The sequence below is a fragment of the Haemaphysalis longicornis genome, unplaced genomic scaffold, assembly GCF_048455015.1.
Source record: "Haemaphysalis longicornis isolate Haplotype H1 unplaced genomic scaffold, Haemaphysalis longicornis Haplotype H1 scaffold_9, whole genome shotgun sequence".
Lineage (NCBI taxonomy): Eukaryota > Metazoa > Arthropoda > Arachnida > Ixodida > Ixodidae > Haemaphysalis > Haemaphysalis longicornis.
In genome coordinates this window covers 16,018,468-16,040,937 of record NW_027526460.1, presented here as the reverse complement: position 1 = coordinate 16,040,937, position 22,470 = coordinate 16,018,468, and the positions used below count along the sequence as shown (strand labels likewise).

General features: G+C 46.6%; 1 long non-coding RNA gene across 5 annotated transcripts in view; it reads right to left on the bottom strand.

Annotated features, from left to right (window-relative positions):
* Positions 1-1,190: 1,190 nt before the first annotated feature.
* Positions 1,191-22,470, bottom strand: part of LOC144153074 (uncharacterized) — a 621,787-nt gene continuing 600,507 nt past the window's right edge. For all 5 annotated transcript variants that reach the window (XR_013319302.1, XR_013319300.1, XR_013319305.1 and 2 more), the window contains one exon: positions 1,191-1,294. This is a non-coding gene — a long non-coding RNA (uncharacterized LOC144153074). The remainder of the gene's footprint in view (positions 1,295-22,470) is intronic.

The window sequence follows — 22,470 nt, the reverse complement described above, 5'->3', positions numbered from 1 at the left end:
TCGCAGCCGGGATCGAACCCACATCCTTGGGCTCAGCAGCACAGCGCCTTAGCCACTGAGCCACCGCGGTGGTTACCCTCTCTCTTTATATTGAATGCAGGGCGATCGTCGGCGCCGCCATCCAACGCAACAGCGCGCTCGGGCATGCGTTCTCGTGCTACGGATGATACTGAGAATGCATGCGGAGTAGCTAATTCGAACACTTGGGCGTTTTTGTTTTTTAAATGTCGAAGAAACACAAACAAACGCGAGAGAACAGTTGGCGTACTCAGGAGGGATATAAAGGCGGTAAGATATAGCCTCATGCCCCTCCCTTCTTCCCAAAGCACAGAAAAAGAACCTAATGAGGTAAGTGAAATGAAATGACTGCTTGAAATAAGCACGATGCAAGCCACTGAGCGTTGTAGGCCTGCTGCCGACTCAACCACCCTCGCTCACCATTAAACCACAGGGATCCTCCCCATCCTCAGAAAGAGCGCAATTAATCGAGGCCGTAGCTGCCATTCCCGGCTATTGATCTCTGCGTAGTTCTTTCTTCATCGGCTAAAGCCAGGGTTGTTGGGAACGCGCGGGAGAATGAAAGTAGCGGCTTTGTAAACAGCGGCCCACCCACGAACTTCCCTCCTCGAGAAAGGAAGTCCCCTTAGATTTCCCAGGAGCTCCATTGTGGTTGCCGCGGACGCAGAGACCCTGTGAATCGGGAGACGGGGTAAAAAGCGGGAGACGACAGAGGCAGCTTCTTCCGCAGCTGTTTCGAGAAAAAGTGAGACAAGAGGAGGGCATTTGTCTATTGAGCCACAGACCCGAACTTGGGTTTCCTGTGTTGCCGCGCTTGCGATGCTTGGGATAGCGATTGCAGGTGCGGTCCAATCAGCCGGAGCGACTTCCTTGAGCCTGATAGTGATAGGTGCGAAAAATCCTGGGGCACCTAAGATTTTCTTATCAGTTGTGAATGCGAATGCTTTTGCGTTCAATTGAACGCCGCTGAGAGCTCCTTGGAGTTTCTCGTTGCGAGTAATGTTCGCTCTTCGGTTGTTTGACTGCGTTCCTCGGCTTCCTTACCTTGTCTGCGGTGTCCTGGTGTGGGCGACCGAGAAAGGCGGCAGCCGCGTGTCGCCGCCGCACTCTCTCTGAGCTTGCCCAGGCGTTGTCTACGCAACGGTGACAGAGACGCGGGCTTATGGCTTTATTTCCGAGGTGCAGGCTCACGCTGTGGAACGCGTCGCAGCTAATGGGCGTTCTGGAGAGACGCCGCAGGAGAGTCGTCGTTGTACGATGCAGAAAATCGCAACCGCTGCAAAGAGTAAGTAAAAAAAATTAGCAGTGGCTTAGCTCGGCTATGCCAGGATATGCGTAGCGTGAGCTAAGGTTCAGCTGGTTATTTTAAGCTTCCCTGGTAGTCTATGATTAGCTTGATTATGATGCTTACTGCTGCTTCAGTGACACACACACGGTATACGCATTATGTGACACGTGTATATTTGTCAAGCGGCCCCGGCGCAGCGTCACCAATCGCCCCAGAGCTCAGCTGGTTCCACAGGCGCACGCCGGTGTTGCTGCGACGCACGAGCCATCGGTTCCACACCCCGCCACCCCCTCGCATGATCCTCAAGTGGACCGGGCCGCCACGTGCGGAACGGAGGTCGGCGAAGACGCTGGGCGCGTGGGGTTTGTGAGAGACGCCGGGCAGCGAGCAACGTTCTGTGCGCCGTGTGACGTCACTGCTCCTCGCGCATGTGCAGCACGGCTCTCCAGGAGCCACGCGAAACTGCTCAACCTCGGCCAGTGCAGCTCTCGCTACAAGTGATTTCCCCCCTGACCTCCAGAGTAGGCACCAAGTGTCTTACCACAGTGTGGAATCCGCACATTGCGAGTGGTGGAACACAGGTTAGAATATCGCGTGCCGCGTCACACGTGAACGTGACGGAACGTGAACAGAACAAAGGAGTAAAAGAAGGGCGCCCAAACGCCCAGCCCAGAACTCTGATTCTGGGGAATCTCTGGCGTGGGTTACCAGTTTACTTGTTGAATCGGTTTGCACCAGAAGACGAAGAGGTGAAAACTAAAAAATAAACACGATGTAGTGCCGTAAATGATCCTGTCTGCGCAATTCGCGCCGATTACGAAGAAGATAAAGCGAAGGAAGCGATGCAGATACGATAGTAAATTCTAACTCAAAACATAGAAAAGAGTTGTTACGTTTCATGGCAAATAACGAACTCCCAGAAAATTTCATGTCAGTCGTTTCCGTCGTGCTCTCCCCGCGAAGCTCAGGGACGCACTCGCACGCGGCCTAGCCTTCCAGGCTTCTGTCTTTAGGGTTCGACCCTGAGACCGCTAATATTCTAATTCAGATTTCTTTCCCTCTGTCGCGCATGGAACTAGAAACCGTGCTATCATCTTTTCAGATGGGTTCGCAGAAAGCATGCTAATTTGATAGGACATGGAACTGGAAACCACGCTATTATCTTTTCAGGTGGCGTCGCAGTAAGCATGCTGAAATTCGTGGGATCTGATTTCGCTTAAAACTTGCTTTCTGTTTTAAATACTTCTTTCAAAAGCGCATGCATTCTACGACTGCAGAAGCTCCCAAAAGTTATTTTGGTGCTCAAAATCTCAAGTATAGGGTATAATATCGACAACATTTGGCCTTATTGCTCTTACCTTGAATAATAAAATTGGTGCAGAAAGTTCAACATGGCCGTTTGATGACTTTCATTGCAAGCAATAACATCCTCAGCTATTGCCAAATTGGTCCTGAATGCTCTGTTTGGTTCGCCCATGTCGATTTAGGAAGTAGAATTTGACTCGCCAGGAAAATGGGAAAGCTTTCAGGCTTAGTCACATTGGCTGTCACAAAGGCCTAAGACAATGTAGAATATGGAGTCTTGCGTGATCGATTGATGGCTTGTTTTGTACCTTCCTACATTACAACATGGGTACAGGAGTTCTGGCAAGGGCGCGAATTTTTTTTTTAGTACAGATAAAAAACTCAAGTAAGACAGCTTTCCCCAGGTCAGAGGTGTCCCACAAGGGTCCGTTCTCTCTCCATTTATCTTTAACATTTGACTTAGTTCAATCCCGCGAAACATAGAAGTTAACTGTCTATGCTTAGGCAGGTGATATTGCATTCTTAGTATTTGGTGACAGTTTCTCTCGGCCAACAGTGGCCAAAATATGTTCTTACCTTTACTAGATTGGCCCGAGCTCTTTACTTGGCTCTAAACAAAACAAATCTTTGTCTGTTCGTTTTTTCTTACAGCACAACATGTCAGTTACTCTTACATGCCCAAAATACGATAATTAAACAAGTAAGTGCACTCATACCAAGGAGGTTTTATTTTGGCTACATGAGCGATATCGCGAACGTCACTACTATGGACATGTTTTCAATTTACTCAGGGGACACGAAGTTACTCTTATCCTACAGGTCGTTCTCCTAATTGCTGCCAAACTTCCGTATTGCCCCTTATCTAAACCAGAGGGCTATGATGCAAATATACCGCAAATAAATTATTCCGTTAACAGAATAAGCTCTAATAAAAAGGACGTGGGCGAAAGTATTCTTTATATTTTGGAAATGACTCTTTCTGTATTGTGAATCTGAATAAAACTCGCGATGACGCGCTGCAAGATGATCTTGATTGTGAGCACGCAATTCAAAACGGACCGTAATAGGAAACGCCACTTCCGAGAGCCGGCGTGTACTGTGAGTGAAGACTAAGCTAGGTTTAGCCATATTATTCCACATTCAGCTGTGTCCGTCATTTGTGGCAGATCACCTGATGATGATTGTACAAAAGCGGGTGCTTCATCATGGGTATTTTTGATTGATTGATTGATTGATTGATTGATTGATTGATTAATTGATTGATTGGTTGTAGGGTTTGAAGCGCCGACGCAACACAGGCAATGAGGCGTGCCGTAGTGGAGGGCTCCGGAATAATTTTAACCACCTGGGGATCTTTAACGTGCACCGAAGTCATGTACACACGGGCGTTTTTGTTTTTCGCCTCCATCAGAAAAGTGGCCGCGGCCGGGAATCGAACCCGCGTCCTCGTGCTCAGCAGCGCAACGCCTTAGCTACTGAGCCACCGCGGTGGGAATCATGGATATTTTTGCCCAGAACACATTTCAAACCAAGGTTTAGTCAACCGGGCAGAACGTATTATAGGGACAACAGGTTATGCTCAATCAATCAATCAATCAATCAATCAATCAATCAATCAATCAATCAATCAATCAATCAATCAATCAATCAATCAATCAATCAATCAATCAATCAATCAATCAATCCGTCATGTCTGTTTCCTTTTTATAAATTTATTCGCTTTCGTTCCTTTCTCTTTCCCTTGCTTCTTTTCAACTTTGCATTATCTGTCGCGGTTTCCTTACTCGACTGTTTGCTTTGATCAAGCCCTCCTTTTTTTATAATGACTGAAAACTATACTAGTTGTACTGGATTCATGGTTCACAGTACGAAAAGACGAATCACAAGGAAGGACACATCACGAGTGCTTCTCTGATTTGCTTTTTTTCCCGTCTTTATATTCCTTTAATTTTGTCTTTACGCTTTTGCTGTATTACTTTTTCTTTTGCTCTTTCTCTCCTTAACCCTTTAATTTTTCTTTCAGACCTATTTCTTGGTTAGTTTTCACTTCCATTTGTTCCCACTTCTTATATACGTCAATAGAAGTTTCTGTTTCCGTTACTTGTTATGGCTAACGCAACCTGCTATCCTTTTTTCATATTATGCTTGCTTTGTTCTTTTCTGCTCGGTCAGATGTCTCATATGTTCCTTGCTCTTCGAGCTCTATTCGCCTCTGCTCCGTTTCACTCGTTAGACTGCTTGAAAAGGGCGACTGTCTGCCGAAGTGACAAATAACCTTCACACAGTTTCTGTGACAAAAACCACAAGTGACAAATATAGATAGATAGATAGATAGTTTTTTTCTTTCCTGTACAGTCTTTTCTGATCCGGGGTGCAGTGAATAGAGGTGCCACAAATCCAAGCGAGACTTCTCTTACACCCGTCATAATTGACTTAGGAATGGTTACTGAAGCCCCGTTTCGAGAGTAGGCGGCAGTCACACTCGAACGTAAAATATATGTGAAATGTTGCGGATGTACCAACATGTCAAAGACTGCACAAGCCTCATTACTCCGCGGGAAAGGAAGCAGTGGCACGTATTAAAGAAAACGTTCGGGTAGAAGAAAACCCAGCTTGGATAGTAACTTGTCTTTTATGGCTCTAGTGCTTTCTTGTGTCGCAGCCGTTTTATTTTAGAGTTTCGTAGTTTTTCCTTGTTTCAAAGTTTTTCTTTTTCGCGGCTTCTGCACACGTCCGCCATTAGAGTCGATGCGAGGCACCCGTAATGTTTCGAAGGCACGTGTGGAGCGCTTAATAACTTGTGTCAACGGATGGAGCGAGATATTGAGTTAGAAATCCAGTGGCGAGGGCGACACTTCTTTACGCCGCTAGCAGGGGTTTCTATACCCCCAAATTTCGCCGTCCAATGTTCAACAGAAAGGAGAGGACGAAAAAGCTATGAAATGAGAGAGAGCTTAAGGAGAGAGAAAGAGTGAGAGAAGGACAAAGACAGCACTTTCGTTCTTGTGGCTTCGCCTCAGACCGCGAAGCCTTCGAGCGTAAACCGCAGGCACATTAAGGTCAGCGTGAGATAATTTCCTGAGGGAATGCGCGACTGAATAGAAAATCCGAACGTCTTTCATCGTTTGAGCTGCTCTAATGACAATGACCGTAGAGGCGTTGACAATATGGTAATTGATAATGTCCCCGGGCTCTCGATTCAGAACATTAATTTGGATCACATGGCTGCTCTGTTGCGTTACCTACACCGCGGGCGAAGCGGCTCTGGTATTAGCTTTTGCGAAGCAGTAAAAAATTGCTTTCTATTTAAAAACACAACGGTTATCTCTCTAGGCTCATTATGTCGGAAGTGCAAACAGACGTTTTTGTTATCAATTTGTAGTTCTATGTTTTATCGCAATATAAGATGGCAAGCCTGTTACGTGCAATGACTGGTCGCCGCAAACGACTAAAGTTATTATTCAGGCTCCCACCGTTTTTAAAATGCCATACTGAGAACTGAATAAGGAATACAGAACAAAATAACGTACATTAAGGAAATAAAAGTCGACGACGTTTTTTGACCTTTTAAAGGTAGAGTCTAGGTTTATCTAACGTAATTTCTTACACCTAGGGTCTTCGATCCTTAGCAAATATGGGGAAAAAAAAAAAAAAAAAAACAGTTTCACAGCACATACCATCATTATGGTGGAGAATGTTTGCGCACATTTCCTTTATTTATCTACCCTCGAGAGGCTCGAGGCGTGCGTAACATTACTATAAGATATTTCAACTGGTCTTAACATTCCTTTTGTGCTTTACGTATTCACGTATAGTTCTTTTTATTTGTATACTTGACACTGCGGTAGCGACTGCTGCTACATGATTTTAACGCATAAATAAATCGGGGCCATACCATGATAGCGCCGTGTGTGTTTAGTAACGGTGAGGCCACCCTGACGGCTGTGTTCTCAGCATTGTGTGCTTTGGGATTGGCACGGAATGGAAAATCGCGGGGAAGGCGTTGGTCAGTACATCTATGCGGGTGTGTGTCGCTCTACGGGTTTGCAAACGCGTGTTAGTTTTGGGATCGCATGAACGGAAAATCCCAGGAAAAGCATTCGTCAATACACGAATGCGGGTGTGTGTTGCTTCGTGGATATGTAAACCTGTGTGAGTTTTCGTGCTTGCATGAACCGAAAGGAGCCGTGGCAAGCACTGGCCAGTACATCTCTGCAGGTATGTAACCTTGAGTGAGCATTAGACTAGCACAAAACAAAACAAATGTGACGAATTCCACAAGTACATGGGAATAGACGTGGAGCGAAGCTTCAGTTGCACGCCGTTCCAGATTCGACCATCACAAAATGCTTTTTAAAGTATTTCTGCGCCCCGGAAAACAGGACACGCTGCTCTCGCCACGCCACGAGACTTTTTTTTCGACTGTCGTTGTTGTAGTAGCACCACGCTGCTCGTTGTCCCATGGCGCCTAACACGTGGCCAGCAGCCAACACGCTGTTTAGACGTCAGCTCCAAGCACTGTCTTCAATTCTGCTTTGTCCGGTGACCGCTTCTGTCGACTTCGCGAATTGGTTCGGCCAGTGACCGAAGCGCGGTCGGTGGCGCTTCTGTCGGCTCCGCGAAACCCCACGAGGCGCTTGCTTGACCTTGGCTGAGCTTAGAGGTCAGAGGGACGCTACCAGGCGTTTCCTGTGTTTGTACCTGGGGTAATTACTTTAATTAAAATCCGGCGGTAGGCGTTGGCCAGTGCAACTCGGCAGGGATGAGTTATCGCCCTTACTAGGCATAACGTAGAGAGCCATAAAAAACTGTGTTTACCAACAATGGATGGGCACATCAGCGTCTCGTATTTAAAAGGTCCGGCACGCCTTATTTCAAAGTAATGTGACTTATTGAAAGTGACGGCATGTCTGACTGATGTGTTGTATTTGTAAGATACTAAGAAAGAGGGACTATGTCCCAGAATGGGGGAGGGGGAGAGAGATAAAAATTGCCGTGGTTAAACGCAGTTCGACTAAGTTGACGAAAAAACTCGGCTTTCACGCCGAGAGCGCGCAGTGAACGCGCGCACTATTCGCCGCAAAACAAACCACAGACACTAATCGGCGCAGTCACGGGTGAAGGCGTGAACGTGCAGGGAACTCGGATAAAGCCAGCGCCTCCTTGTATCATTTTCTGATGACACGCGCCCTTGCTCTCTCCTTTTTTATCTTCTCAGCATCCCTCCCCTTGGTACGACGAGCGATTAGATGCTTTCACTGCGCAACCGCACGTGGCGCTTGCTTGACCTTGGCTCAGCTTGAAGGTCAGATTAGCACTACAGGGAACGAGTCGTCTGCCGGGTTCGCACGTGGAGTGATAGAACTTTCGCTCTAAAATACTCGTTCTTGAGCCACGATCATACTTCTGAGCTAATCCACTGAAAGGGAGTTGCGGTGGGTTGCACACTTTCGGTGACAGATTCCGCATCAAAGGAAAAGTAAGTCTTGAGAAGTGGGTGGAGCGAGTGCCTCTCGTCTTCTCCTTTACCTCGTCCGAAAGTTCTGGTAGGTTGTACTAAGTGGAAGATGCAAGAAAATTTCTGAAATGCGAGAGGGTACCAACTAGGCCACAGCCTACAAACGGAAGCACCGCGAAACCGTGGAGATTGGGGCGACAAGTGCTACGACATTAAAAATTCCGGTCGGTAGATTGGAGCTCTTCTCGCGCAGTCGCGGCCGACCTCACTAACAGCTACTCCGTAGATTACGCCAGGTGTTGATACGCCTCCGCAGCGTCCTTGAAGGAAACGCGGACGCAACAGCGATAAAAAATTCAAGAACCGAATGGCATGCGCAGCGTCATCAAATATTTGCGGCGCGGAGCAACAGCGACTGGCGAAGAAATGAGGGCTCCGGTATTCGAAAGGTAGTGAACCCGATGCGAGCTTTCGTGAGAGGCATGCAGATGATGTTGGCGTACATCATTTATTCGCTTGACCTTCACGGTACGGGCGCGCTCTACGGCTGCCGGGTAACGGAAGGCTAACAGACGGCTGTCGCCACTGTGATTGTCTTGAGCTGAGAGAGCAACAGCCGGGATGCTGGGATGGCCATTGTCCTGGCGGCAGAACTCTATGAGACCGGAGAAAAGCAGTACCGCTTATCTCCGTGCACACGCCGGCGTTCGGAAGCGGGCACGGCGAACCTGTCACCACCCGTTAATCATAAGCGCGTCCCATATTTTGCGATGACGGCGCGGACTCAGTTCGGCCCCCTCCCTCTTCTGATCTGTGTACAGAACGAACTGTTTCTTCCAAAATGTCGTTGGTTAGACGCATTTTTGTATATTGACACCAACAGCATCCATTTGAGCCGTATACTCTGCAGATAGTGAGGTTTCTTGCACAGTGATATGCTTGGCGAAGTAGTTGTTCCATTACTTGAAACTTGCCCCTTCAAAACCTATTCGAATACAGGTATGTTGGGTCGGCAATACACATAATCTACATCAGTTGATTGATTGTACGGTTTAACGCGCCGACGCAGCGCAGGCGTTGAGGCGCGCCGTAGTGGAGGGCTCCGGATTAATTTTGACCACCTGGGAATCTTTAACGTGCGCCGAAATCTCGAACACACGGGCGTTCTTGCTTTTGGCCCTCGTCAGAAAAGCGGCCGCCGTTGCCGGAATCAAACCCGCGTCCTCGTGCTCAGCAGCGCAATGCTTTAGTTACTGTTCCACCGCGGCGGGTATCTACATCAGTTGCTTTATAAAAGTTATAATTTTTATCTGTTCTTCATAATACTTACCATCTATTCTTTTTTATGAACCATCATCTAGGCAAATTAAAAACCGCTCGAAGCATGTGAGAGCAATTCTTACTTATCCGACAACTATCTATAACCGTATCCACGGATTAACTACGTTTTAGGTAAGCGCTGTGTTTGCGTGTTTTCTTCGTCCCTGCCACTATTCAGGAAGCTTGACTGTGAAAACGCGGGATTTCGGATAAGCGGAGAATACATGAACCATTCGAAGTTTGCAGACGACATAGTGTTGCTAAGCGAGTCTGCCGAACGCCCGCAGAAAAGTGCTTGAGGGTCTGAATTCAGAAAGCAAGGCCGTGAGGATAAAAGTAAATATGAATAAATATAGAGTAATGATGAATACACATGCCGAAAGCGCCCGTTCAGCATATTTAACGAAACGCTAGAACACGCAGAAGATTATAACTTACTCCGTCAGGTCGTCTGTGCTGATCCCAACCACGCAGAATAAGTATGGACTGGGTGCACCCGGCAAACACTCCGAAAGGCTAAAAAGTAAGCTACCTCTGTCACTGAATAGAAGCGTAAACAACCAATGCGTTCTGCCGATGATGAAGTGTGGAGCGGAAACTTGGCGCCTTACTAAACAATTTAAAAGCAAACTTAGGTCGGCTCCGAAGGCCAGGAGAAGAAGAATGACCGGCGTAACATAAAGGGAGAGTAAACGAGCTTCTTGGATAAGAGAACCATCCAGAGTAGGAGATATCATAGTTCAAATAAAGAAGAAGAAATGGACTTGGATTGGCCGCGTAGTTAGGCGAAATGACAACGGGGGGACTACCAGGGTGACAGAGTGAATACCGAGAGAATGGCCTAGAAGAAGGAGAAGGCCAATTACTCGAACGAGAGATGGAATGGGAAATTTTGGACTTAAAGAATGGACTCGAGCGGCGCAGGACAGGAGCGATTGGAGGTCAATGGGGGAGGCCCCTTCGTCCTGCAGTGAACTAAGTGGGCTGTTGATGATCATGCCGCTCAAAGCCGCTGTGTAAAATCTGTTCCAGAACAATGCGAAATCTGAAAACGCTTGCAACATACGTTAAGGACCGTCTTGCGTTAGGAATGATTGCTAATCTCACTACTACATCATGTTTCATACCCTAGCTGTTTCTTCGATTTTCTTCGATACCTTACGCTTGGAACACACGTTCCAATCTCTTGAGCAAGTGCTAAAACAATGTCGGCGTTCGACCTCAGTAGTCTAAGGGTAGAATCGCGGGTTTTGGAGCGAACCGTCTGCATTCCAGCCGCAGAAATGTTAATGTTGTTCGGAGACCTGTAAATTTTATTACCGCATAATGTTTTCATAGCAAATTCTTTTCGTAAATAAGGGTGCTAGAAAAAACAGAGCAGGAAAAACTCGCACGCAGTAGAAAGACAACCACGCTTGTGGTTGTCTTTTTACTGAATCCCAGTTTTCTGCGCCGTTTTTGGCACGAAAGTCTTTTATTCCTGGATACAACAAGATTTCACTCCAAGGGGCACGCCACCGCAACGCGAATGGACGATTCTAAAAGGCTGTTTTTACAGGCTACCCTGCTGTTGGCAGCCAGTTTCTGGGAGCCCGGCTTCTGGCTGCCCGACACCGTGGACAGCTGTCGGCCGTGCCATATTCCGCAGCCACTTTCGCCAGCGTTGGAGGCTTCCGCCTCGCTCGTCCGGCAACATGGATTGTTCACTACCACCCTTTGCATGACCGGCGCAGGATATAAACATCGGCAAGCAAGCGTCCACGTTGGGCACGCCACCGCTACGCGAATGGACGATTCTAAAAGGCTGTTTTTACAGGTCAGTTACAAGGTCGATGCTACATGTGTTCGCAGTAGCAATTACTTCCTTTTAGCGGTGTCGTGCCCTCGTGAATTGATTGCCGCGAAGGAAACCCTGATGTTAGCCTCATCTAGCCTTGGCTCCCGATTTCTAAACATTTTGCTGTTACTTTACGGTGATGTTGAAGCGAACCCTGGTCCGATGAGCAAAGCTGAATCAGAAGCATTCGATTGTGCTTTGGAAGCAATCCGAAAATTGGAAAGAGGTCTTATTTCTGTTTTGGCTGACATTAAGACGCTCAAATACAGCCAGGAAACGATTAATAGTGATATCAAGTGCGTATCTGAAAGGGTCGCAAAATTGGAGCGAAACTGCTCTTCTTTAGGTAGTTCCTCGGCCCCACCAGCTAACAGAACCATTCTTGATGTCAAAAATCTCTTGCATATGTCAAAAATCAGCTACAAAAAATCACTTCCCGGTGTGAAGATACAGAAAATAGGCTAAGGCAGTGTGGTGTAACTTGCTTTTTTTGGGACTTAAGGATGACTAAAAAGAAGACTGGGTGGCGTTCGAAAAGAAGATTATTAGTTTCTGCAACGAGAAACAAAAATTGCAATTACTGGAGCGAAGTTTGAGCGACTACACTGATTAGGTCGGTTTAACGCGGATAAGAATAGACCCATCATTGCTAAAATGACTTTTTTCAAAGATAAACAAATAATCCTTTCTTCCGCTCGCAAACTAAAAGGTACAACGTTTTCTATCAGCGAAGACTTTTCATTACCGACGAGGAAAGCAAAGAAAAAGTTGCTTGACTTGAGCAAATCTCTTACAAAGTCATGGGAACTGTCATTCGACAAGCTTCGAGTAGATCACGATACATACGTTTACGACAAAGTCACAGATTCTTTAGTTGCTCCCCCTGTTATTCCGTCTGTCACTTCCACCGGCCCTTCTGTTGTTCTTCCCGCTACGCCATCCAACACCTCACCCCACGCATAGCTAAATAGTGCCGCCTCATGGCATCCGCAGCACACTGATACGTATTGTCGCACCGCACCTTTTATCTCGCTAGCTTACACTAATATTCGTAGCCTACAACCAAAACGCAACCATGTCAGCACTTTTTTAGAAGATAGTAATACTGACACTCTCGCACTCACAGAAACTTAGCTTTGCCCGGATGTACTTGACACTAAAATTCAAATCGATAACAATACTTACGCCATTTATCGCAAAGATCGAATCAACCGTGAAGGAGGGGGTGTGCTGCTGGCAATTAAGAACAGCATTGCGTCTAAGACCATCCCAGTAGAATCATCACTTGAAATCCTTTGGGCCACGTGTCTTACACGTTCCGGTAGCATACTGATGGGAGTTTGCTACCGTCCGCCTGATTGTGAAAATTCATTCGTAGAGAACTTGAGAGGTAGCATTTCTGAAGCCATCATGCTGTGTCCTTCTGATTACATTTACCTTGTTGGCGATTTCAATTTTCCGAACATTGATTGGGCTACGCTGTCGTCCTCTTGCCAAACTTCCGTCGAATTCATTAACTTTTCGTTAGATTTCATCTTCTCCCAAATAGTCAACGAACCTACCCGTGGACCAAACATTTTAGATTTAGTTTTTATGTCGGCCCCGGAAACCATTAACCCAATATCTAACCTAAAAGGTCTCTCTGATCACAACATACTCCAATTTGAATTAAAAGTGATGTCACGGTTTACTGGTCTTTCCACCAAACAAAGTCGGGATTACAATAGAACGAATTTCGACCTCATCAGTGCAGAACTTGAATTAATCTTCGATCAAACATTCCTACCATCTTTTGATTCTCGAAACATTGAGGAAAACTGGCTAATCTTCAAAAATGAAATAAATGATTTAGTAGGCGAGCATATTCCATTAATTACGATTAGAAATAACAAATCAAACTCTTGGTTCACGAAGTCCCTTCGTCAGCAGCGCAGCAAGAAAAAACACCTTTACAAACGAGCGAAGCGTATTAGTACAGGCGAGGCGTGGCAGAAATAAAATGTTTCCTGGACACATACTGTGCAGCAATAGATGCCGCTAAAAGTAAATGCTACTCACATGACCTTTGTTCTTTACTAAAATGAAATCCTAAAAAAATTCTGGGAAGAAATATCCCCGTCACGCGACACGAACAAGATCTTGCTGAAAAATAACGACCTAGCTTCGTTTCCCTATTCAGAGTGCTCCACATTGTTTAACCGTCTTTTCACTTCCGTATTCACCCTCGAAAGCCATGGTAGCGTCCCAGATCTTCATGAGCACGATTGGGCATATATGCAATTTTGAGAAATAACTATTGCGGGCATTGAACGCCTTAAACACAACCTTAAATTTTCAACTTCCGCGGGTATCGATAATAACAACTCAAAAATACTAAAAGGCACCGTCACTATTTCGAGCAAGTTCTTATTCCACATCTTCCGCCAGGCATTAGCATCAGGTCAGTTACCGTCTGATTCGAAATTAGGTAAGATTGTACCAGTTCATAAAACTGGCGACAAAGGTTCACCCAACAATTATCGCCACATTTCCTTAACGTGTGTGCTGCAAAATTCTCGAACACATCATTGCATCACACATTTTCGGCCATCTTGAATGTAATCAGTTTTTCGTTAGTAATCAGCACGGCTTCAGAAAAGGTTTGTCGTGTGAAACCCAGCTATTTGAATTCACTACTGATCTGCGCCATAACATGGACAACAGCTTACAAACTGATTGTGTCTTTCTGGACTTCTCGAAAGCAATGGGCCGTGTAGGCCATTGTCGTTTTATAACAACATTATCAGCCCTCCGTCTAGATTTACTAACATTATCGTGGCTTCCCAACTTCATTACATTCCGTCAGCAGTTCACTGTAGTCAAGAATTTTTCTTCCACTCTTTCGGACGTGACTTCTGGTGTACCGCAAGGTAGCGTTGTAGGCCCCTTACTCTTATAATTTACATCAACGACTTGGGTACAAATTTAACATAATGCGTTTGGCTCTTTGCTGATGATGGCATTGTATACAGTAAGATAATTAATTCTGACGATCATCTATCCTTTCAAAATGATATTAATCAGATTTCAAGCTGGTGTGTCACCTGGCTCATGACACTAAATTTAAATAAATGTAATGTAATGACTTTTAGCTGTAAACGTATTAACTCTGATTTTCCGTATACCATAAACAATAACTTGCTAACGCGTACGTCATCGTACAAATATCTTGGAATCATTCTCCCTCCCTATTTGTCTTGGTCGGACCACATCTCTAGCATATGTGGAAAAGCTTCTCGATAACTTTGTTATCTACGACGCAACTTACGCAATTCCCCGTCTAGTGTTCGTAAACTTGCTTTTCTAACATTCGTCCTTCCACAGCTAGAATTTGCGTCTTCTATATGGTCTCCGCATCACAACTATCTAATTGACGTGATTGAGTCAATTCAGAATCAAGCTGCTCGTTTCATATCATCTAATCACGACCGATACGCTAGCATGACCCAGATTAAACATGAATGCTCCCTTCAACCGTTACACACACGTCGGTCCTCAGCACTTTTATGCCTATTTCATAAATATATTTATTCCTCGAGATCGTCCGAGTTTAATCTTCGTCACCCATTTACCACGTCACGTAGACTGTACAAGCAGTTGAACATCTCACGCATTTATGGTACCACGCATGCCTTTAATTCATCTGCCTTCCCACGTGCTATACGCCTTTGGAATGATCTCCCGGACGTAATCGCATCTGTTTCATGCCACGAAGCCTTTCGACGCCATGTATCTGATCATTACGCACCGTAATTTTTTCTCTCAACTTCAATTTTTGTGTATTTTTGATTTCATATGTTTCTGGCGTTTGGCGATATTCATTATCTCCGAAGTGCTCATGTTGTTATTGTATTTTATGCATTCATCTATTTTTGATTGTACACATACCTACTTACAGTAGCTATAATACCAGTTTTGTTGACTTGAGTTCACCTCCTTGACTTGTGTTTTTTCTCCTTCAAACAGTGTATTTTCTGCGTTTTGACTCCTTACTTGTGTTTATTTTTCGTTAGTTTCCCTTTACAAATTATGTGCTCCCTTTTACGCTATGCCCTTCCATGGGCCTGTAAGATATCCTGAATAAACAAATAAACATCATATCCGTCACGGAAATGACGCCAGTACAACGAAGCAAGCGGCCTGTTAAGGGTGCACCCCTGCACACAGGGTCTTCTTGCGGGGAAGCAACCTTTAGTACTAAAGAGTACGCTATACTTGGGGTTGTTCGTTTTCGGGTTTTATATTTTAACACGAAAGTTTATTATGCCGGGATACACCAAGATTTCCTTGACGTCATATCCGTCACGGAAATGACACCAGTACACCTTTGCCGAAGTGACCTGCCAGCAGAACGTAGCTCGCCAAGCACACCCACAAGACAGCCGCCGACCCGCAAATCCTGCTCAGCTGCACATTTCGCTGCACATTTCATTTGTGGTGTTTTACCGATTCCTATGACCGAGGAATCAGCCACAGTTTTTCTAGCAGTGAGTACCCAACTAGCGCAAAGTCAAGCCTTAGTGCGGTAAATAAGGGCGCTTTGGGATCTTTTATCCGGTTTGGGAGCGGGTCACAGCAGATCAAATTCTTTAATGTTCAGCATCGAACTGGAAGTTCCGGGCTTCTACCTGCTTCGGAAGGAAATATCGTGTCTATGACTTTGTCCCCGGGATTTTTAACTGCGGAGCTGTTTAAGCCTCAGTTCCATCCGTGCCTGGGGGCGCTCAAAACTCAGAACAGCGAAGTGGAGAGGAGCAGAATTCTAGGCCATCCGTGCCTGGGGGCGCTCAAAACTCAGAACAGCGAAGTGGAGAGGAGCAGAATTCTAGGCCAAGAAGTACGCGGTAAAGTGGCGAGGAGGCGAGGAGCCGACGAGCAGGTGTGGGGAGTGCGCGCCTCAAGAAGAGAAACGCTCCCCGTTGTCAGAATCGAACCCTGTTTCCTCTCGTTATGAAACCGGCGTCGATCTGATTGTGCCATCATCGCATTAGGGGCTCTCAGCATTTCCTTTAGGCGTTCTCCTAGCTGAGAGAGAGAGAGAGAGAGAGAGAGAGAGAGAGAGAGAGAGAGAGAGAGAGAGAGAGAGAGAGAGAGAGAGAGAGAGAGAGAGAGAGAGAGAGACGTCGTTCAAAACTCGGTGCAGCAAAGTGGAGAGGGGGAAAATGCTGGGCCAAGAAGTGCGAGGGAAAGTGGCGAGGCGCAAGGAGCCGACGAGCATGTGTGGGGAGTGCACGTCGCGGCGCAGATGTTGGGGTGTGGAGGCGCACGTCGGGGATTGGCTGCGCCTAGCGATGACATAAGCTCTGACGTGCAGGTGTTCTTCTAGTTGAGAGAGACGGCGTGCGCTCGGCGGAACCAGTGTCCGGTCTACCGAGAAGATGGGCAGACCTAAGAAAAGCCAAGTAAAAGCTAGTGAAGAGCACCAGGTCCGCAGTTTCCTCAGTCTTAACATCTAAATTGCGAAGGTGGCCCAACTTTCCAACTTTTTTCGTATTAGTCAGCAAAATACGCTTTGCGGCAACGCCAACTTTCTCGCAAATGCCGTGTACCGCTCAGTCTAGTTTCGATATCTTAACAAAATCGTAGCACCGTGCATGTGTGTTAACTGCGCGGTAACATCGGACATCGACAAGACGTGTGCCTTAATCCCAACCACCATAAGTGCCCTGATTGTAGTAGGCACCATCTGGACATCCGACACCATCACCGATACCAACACCACCTCCGCCGAAGAAACAGTCATAGACTCATAGCCCTCGTCACCACCACAGCCCCTACCAGCTATGTAACCATCCTTACCGACTCGCAGCAAGCTTGCCGGAAATAATGGCATGACGCATTCCACCTGACGCCCTCACGTATCTCCTGACAATCGAGACCCTGCCCCACATCCAAATCGTGTGGACCCCAGGTCATGCCGCACTCCAAGGGAATGAGGCGCCTGACACCGCTGCCCGCCATATCCTACTCCGGACATTCCCATCGAGAGCGGGAGGGTTGACAGCACCTCCTCCAAACCTTCCCATTCCCAGTCGCTACACCGATATACTATACCACTAAAATCAGAGCCGCAGCCATTACCTCCCCCTCAACCTTTGCGACGACCGACTACGGCGCAGATTTCATACGCAAACATATTTAAACGCTCCTATTCTTCATCATTAATCCCCCACTACATACCCTTACTACTGCCCAACCTGCCATACACCGAACACGGCTTACTATCTCGTATGGGCATGCGCCAACTACTCAAACCGCCTCCCTTCCCCCAACCCGGAGCAGTGGGAGTGCGGGCCGACCAGTGTTCAGCTCGAGACTCGGGAACACCTGATCCCCCGGATAGAGCAGCAGTGGTTGCTCGCGGCTTTCTGAATTTAAGAGGGAACCCACCTTTATTTCATTTTATTTTTGCCGGCTCATAAATTTTGCTCTTCACCCTCCCGCAACTGGCCGACAAGACCCCTTTGCCGTTACAGCGAGGATTTTTTTTACTTTTACAGTTTGCTCCCCTCGAATTTGAAACAATTCGGAGTTTCCGTATGCTATCAATACACGGATTTCTACGGCAGAAGTATGGTTATATAAGATGGCTGTAACTCGCGCTGTATCAAAGCTATCCCGAAACGAATTATGTAAAGTTGGAAGGCTCACGCGAACATAAAACCGGAGAAATTTTATCTCAGCAGGTATTATGAACGACTTTATTACAAGTAGCATTAAGCAGCCGCTCCTGAGCCACTCCAGCCGTGTACCTAAGCCGACGTGGAACGGACAGCCCCGTGTTTGTTTGCTCGAAGTTTCATTAAGCTTATCATCTGAGGAATAAGCCAAACCGCCACAATAGTGTTTATGTTTTTTGCACTCGTTTGCTTTGAGTCTCGGTCAATCTTGTTTTGTGTCTTGTACTCAGTTCGTTTCGCTGTGCAGCTACGTTCACAACGTGGATTGGTGACGAATTTTCAAAGGGACAGTGACGTGAATTTGTCGAACAAGTGTCGCTCACGCGCACCGTTATTTTACTATTTAGCGGGAGTCCATAGCTTTATTTTATTTCTGTGTCAGGTTGATAAAAATGCCCCGTGCGGTTTGCGGCTGTCTCGTGAACAATTACAGTGACGGTCCGGTGGTTTTAAAGGTGTTTTGATGCCATTCAAATTATCATAATATCAACTTTTTCCCTAATATGATGGCAATACCCACTTATGGCTGTCACACATAGCTTACCAAGGGTAAAGGGGCCATGAAGAGAAAATACAACTTTGTTCATTATGAGAGAATTTCCCTTTGTTAACTCACGCAGCTCCGTTACAGGCCCGAAAGATGTCTTTTTAACCCTAAAAGGGTAAAAAAATGTAAAAAAAAAACTGGTTGGTTCCACTGTCATAGGAATCTGTAAAACACGAAAGTGAAATGTGCGGCGAAATCTGCAGCTGAGCATGGTTTGCGGGTCGGCGGCTGTCTTGTGGGTGTGCTTGGCGAGCGACGTTCTGCTGGCAGGTCACTTCGGCAAAGGTGTACCGGTGTCATTTCCGTGACGGATACGACGTCAGTAGAATCTTGGTGTATTCCGGCATAAAACACTTCCCTGTTAAAATATAAAACCCGAAAACAAATAACCCTAAGGATAACGTACTCTTTAGTACTAATGGCTGCTTCCCCGCAAGAAGCCCCTGTGTGCAGGGGTGCACACTTTAAAGGCCACTTGCTTCGTTGTAATGGCGTCATTTCCGTGACGGATATGACGTCAGCGAAATCTTGGTGTATCCAGGAATAAAACAGTGGCCAGATATGAGCGGAAGTGACGCAATATGCGCCTGATTAAACCAAACTAGAGGCCCCATACAACTGCCTAGTCAGGTTTCTTGGCGGTGCTTGGGTCTGTGGCCGCCACTCCCACTACAAGGTTCTGGCACGGCATACAGAAATCGCCAGAAAGTGACTGGGGAATCGCCACTGCTTCAAATGTTTTCTTTATTATCTCGATTACTTGTTTGATGTTTGCGATAAAATTGGAATCATTGTTATCTGGACAAAGAAGTCTTTCTAATGAGCCAAACTTGTATTTTGTCTTCATGGCCCTTTAATTGTGCTCACGATTTGCTTAGTTCCTCATATGAACTGGCACGTGTGACGCGCAGCTGACGTCACGAAATCGGCTAGGAGGGTGGGACGAGAGAAACAGCGCTATTGAGCGTACTTTGCTCACGAAAGATACGAGCATGAATTTGTGAAAAGAAATCTTCAACGTGGCCTATAGATTGTAGAGATCACCCGACGACTCAGTTAGACCGTGTTTACAACTCTCTTCAATGCCGCTTTAGCCGGACACTCAAAGCGCCCACCGAGTGGAATGCTTAGACAAGACCAATAATAAACGCCCTCAACGTCAGGGCTTGCAATGATATTCAAATATACATTATCAGATAGTCGCGATATCCTTATTCCCTTGCCATTTTCTATTTGCACAAACTATGTGCACAAGCACAGTGCATCAAAAAGGAACCTCTTCACAAAGACAAACAAGAAATCCGAGGCATTTAAAAACAGTATGCATTCGGACACAGCGCCCCCACGAATAACATTTAAGTAGGGATAAATTAGGGTAAACAGGGACCTTGGGAAAATTTTGCAAAAGCGGTATCTGCCAGGTGCTTCCTTACTTTCTTCACAAATGAGCTAGGGTTTAAAACATGTTCTGCTAGAGGAAGACAAAGAACAGATAAAAGCCTAGCTATTTTGACCATTTTTAAAAGCCTAGCTATTTTGACCATTTTATAATAACTGGGTACACAGGAAATCTCAGTCAGACTTAAGAGATCACATTGGAGGGATCGCAAGAACAGAGGGAGTCTTAGACTTAATATTTACTGGTTCATGCAGAAGGATTTTTGTGAGATTAAAGAATTCATCCGGTTTTCCCAGCAACATTAGCACAACTAAGAATCGGCTCAGCACGGCGGTTAGTTGAGTGTCTCGATCATTCCAACCAAAGCATCGCCGGCGCACCACGCTTTGAACCCGGAAACCTATCCTCAGTAGCAGAAGGTTCGATCCACTGAGTGATCGGGGCTCGGTGAGGAAGGAAGACGGGATCGGATCCAGTGATACCAGCACAAACAAACTCCAGCCCGTCTTGACAAGCTTCATCTTGCCTCATCGGCGTCCGGTAATAGAAACTGCACTTTCCCTAAGCTTGTGGTAAGTGAGCGACGGCGATAAAAGAGAAGGGGATGACGGAAAATAGTAAAATTCAGAACTCCTGTCGGTACACGCTTGCGACACGAAGTTCCCTCGTTGAAGCAACACCGAAACAACAGCGGACGGCGCGTCTCTCTGGCGCCGCCGAAGACAGGGCGAGAAGCGAGGCGTCGAGCAGCCGCTGACGTCATAAAAGGCAGTTTGCATTCATGAGAACATGCCAGGGCGCGGAGCCTGGGGGCTACTTCGGACTCCAAATCGCTCTGACGGAGACAACTGAACAAAAGGGTGATATTCTTTTTTACGAATGGCTTATACGCGCGGTTGATGGATGAGGGTGAGCGCACCGGACTGGAAGTGTGGGTGTTTGAATGACAGCAGAGCAGAAAGGATACGTGGCTGGGCCGAGTACGTGCGTGATTGAATAAGCATTAGCTTGACGGATGGCACAGGAAATAATTGTTCCAGGCTTTAGTAGTTGGAGTTGTTATGCGCGAACTCAAAAGGAATGGGATTTGTTTCGACAGCAGCCAGAGCTCTTCCGAACGGTGGCTGCTCCGTGCATGTGTTGTCAGGCCAGGCGCGACGTGGGGTATGACACTGGTAGTAAGAAACAAACAAACAAAAAGAATCTCAAGAAGCGCACAGTCTGTATATTTTAAAGTTTTAGGTTAGCGGTTTACTCATGAAATTTTCGCACTTCAGAATCAACGACCCGAAGAAGGCACTGAATAGCAGATTTTTTAGTTCATTGGGAATAAATAAGCGCGATAGAAATAGTACATTTTCTTCGAGAAGCCGAAAACATCAAATTATCGTAAAATTTTGTGAACTAGCAATAAAGGCATGTACGAAATTCTCACCGCGCTAACGTCTGCTCCTCGTCTCATTTTTCAATGATTTGTTGTAGCTCGTTTATATGGGGTAAGTGAAATTTCATTAAATTTTATTCATTATCCGAACAGTAATCTCTCACTGTTAGTAAAATAAAATGAATTACAGTAACAGAATTCCTTGGCAGTTACTCCAAACGCAGACAAAAGAAAATTCCAGCCCAAAGGTCACCGTGTTGCTCTTCCCTCCGACAGGGGCCATTACGCTACGCTTCAAGCATCAACGTCCTTTCCATCCCGTTCACCCTGCCATACGTCTGCGCCTACGCCTCAATCCAGGCCTCGGCTGGGTATCGACCCTCGTTGTAGAAGCCGTGTGACGTCCGCTGCGCCATCCGCTTGCTCTTCCGCGGCGATAGACGCCGCGATGACCAGTGAAGAAGCTTGCCAGCGAGCTGCAACAACTCATCGCGCCGCGGGGCACTCACGTCAATTTGAGCGCGAGTCCGCATCTTCCGCCGCCTCCGGTTTTGGCTGGCGCAACCAATTTCCCGTCGACGGCTTTTTCCCGTCGTCCAAAAAGGGGCGAACAGCCGCATCGATGAGTCCCACTCGGACTGGCGCAACAACGGGCAATTCTCCGAGGCGCAGCGCCCTCAAATTTGAATGCGCTTTTGGGAAAACGTCGGCCCACCACTGTATTCCGATGGGACTGCTCCGGGCCTGGCTGACACAAAAAGAGCGCAAGAACGGCGGCTTGTTAGACAAGCCGGCGATCGTGGAACCGGAAAAGAAGCAAAAATAAGTAGAGGCCTTTACAATGCATCTACACTTTCCCATTTCGTCTCAGACTTTCTAGGGCCGAATTTGGGAAGCGCTTATAAGTTTGTGAGTGTAGCGTCGACTGACGTCCCGCATCACGCCTAGAGCGATGCAGCAGCCGGCTCTTTGGCTCTCTGTTCGATGCCCCGCCACTTTTTTTGTGTGTGTTTTGTAAATCGATGTAAGGATAATCGGAGGCTGCATGTAAATTTGGCAGTGAGGAAATTCGGCCTAAACAAGATTTGTCTGCGGGAGAGGAGCGATTTGTCATTCGCAAAGTTATGCTGCTGAAAGCCTGGAAAAATAACTCGCGAGAAAACTTTTTCTCGACAATGGCCTAGTACGAAACGAT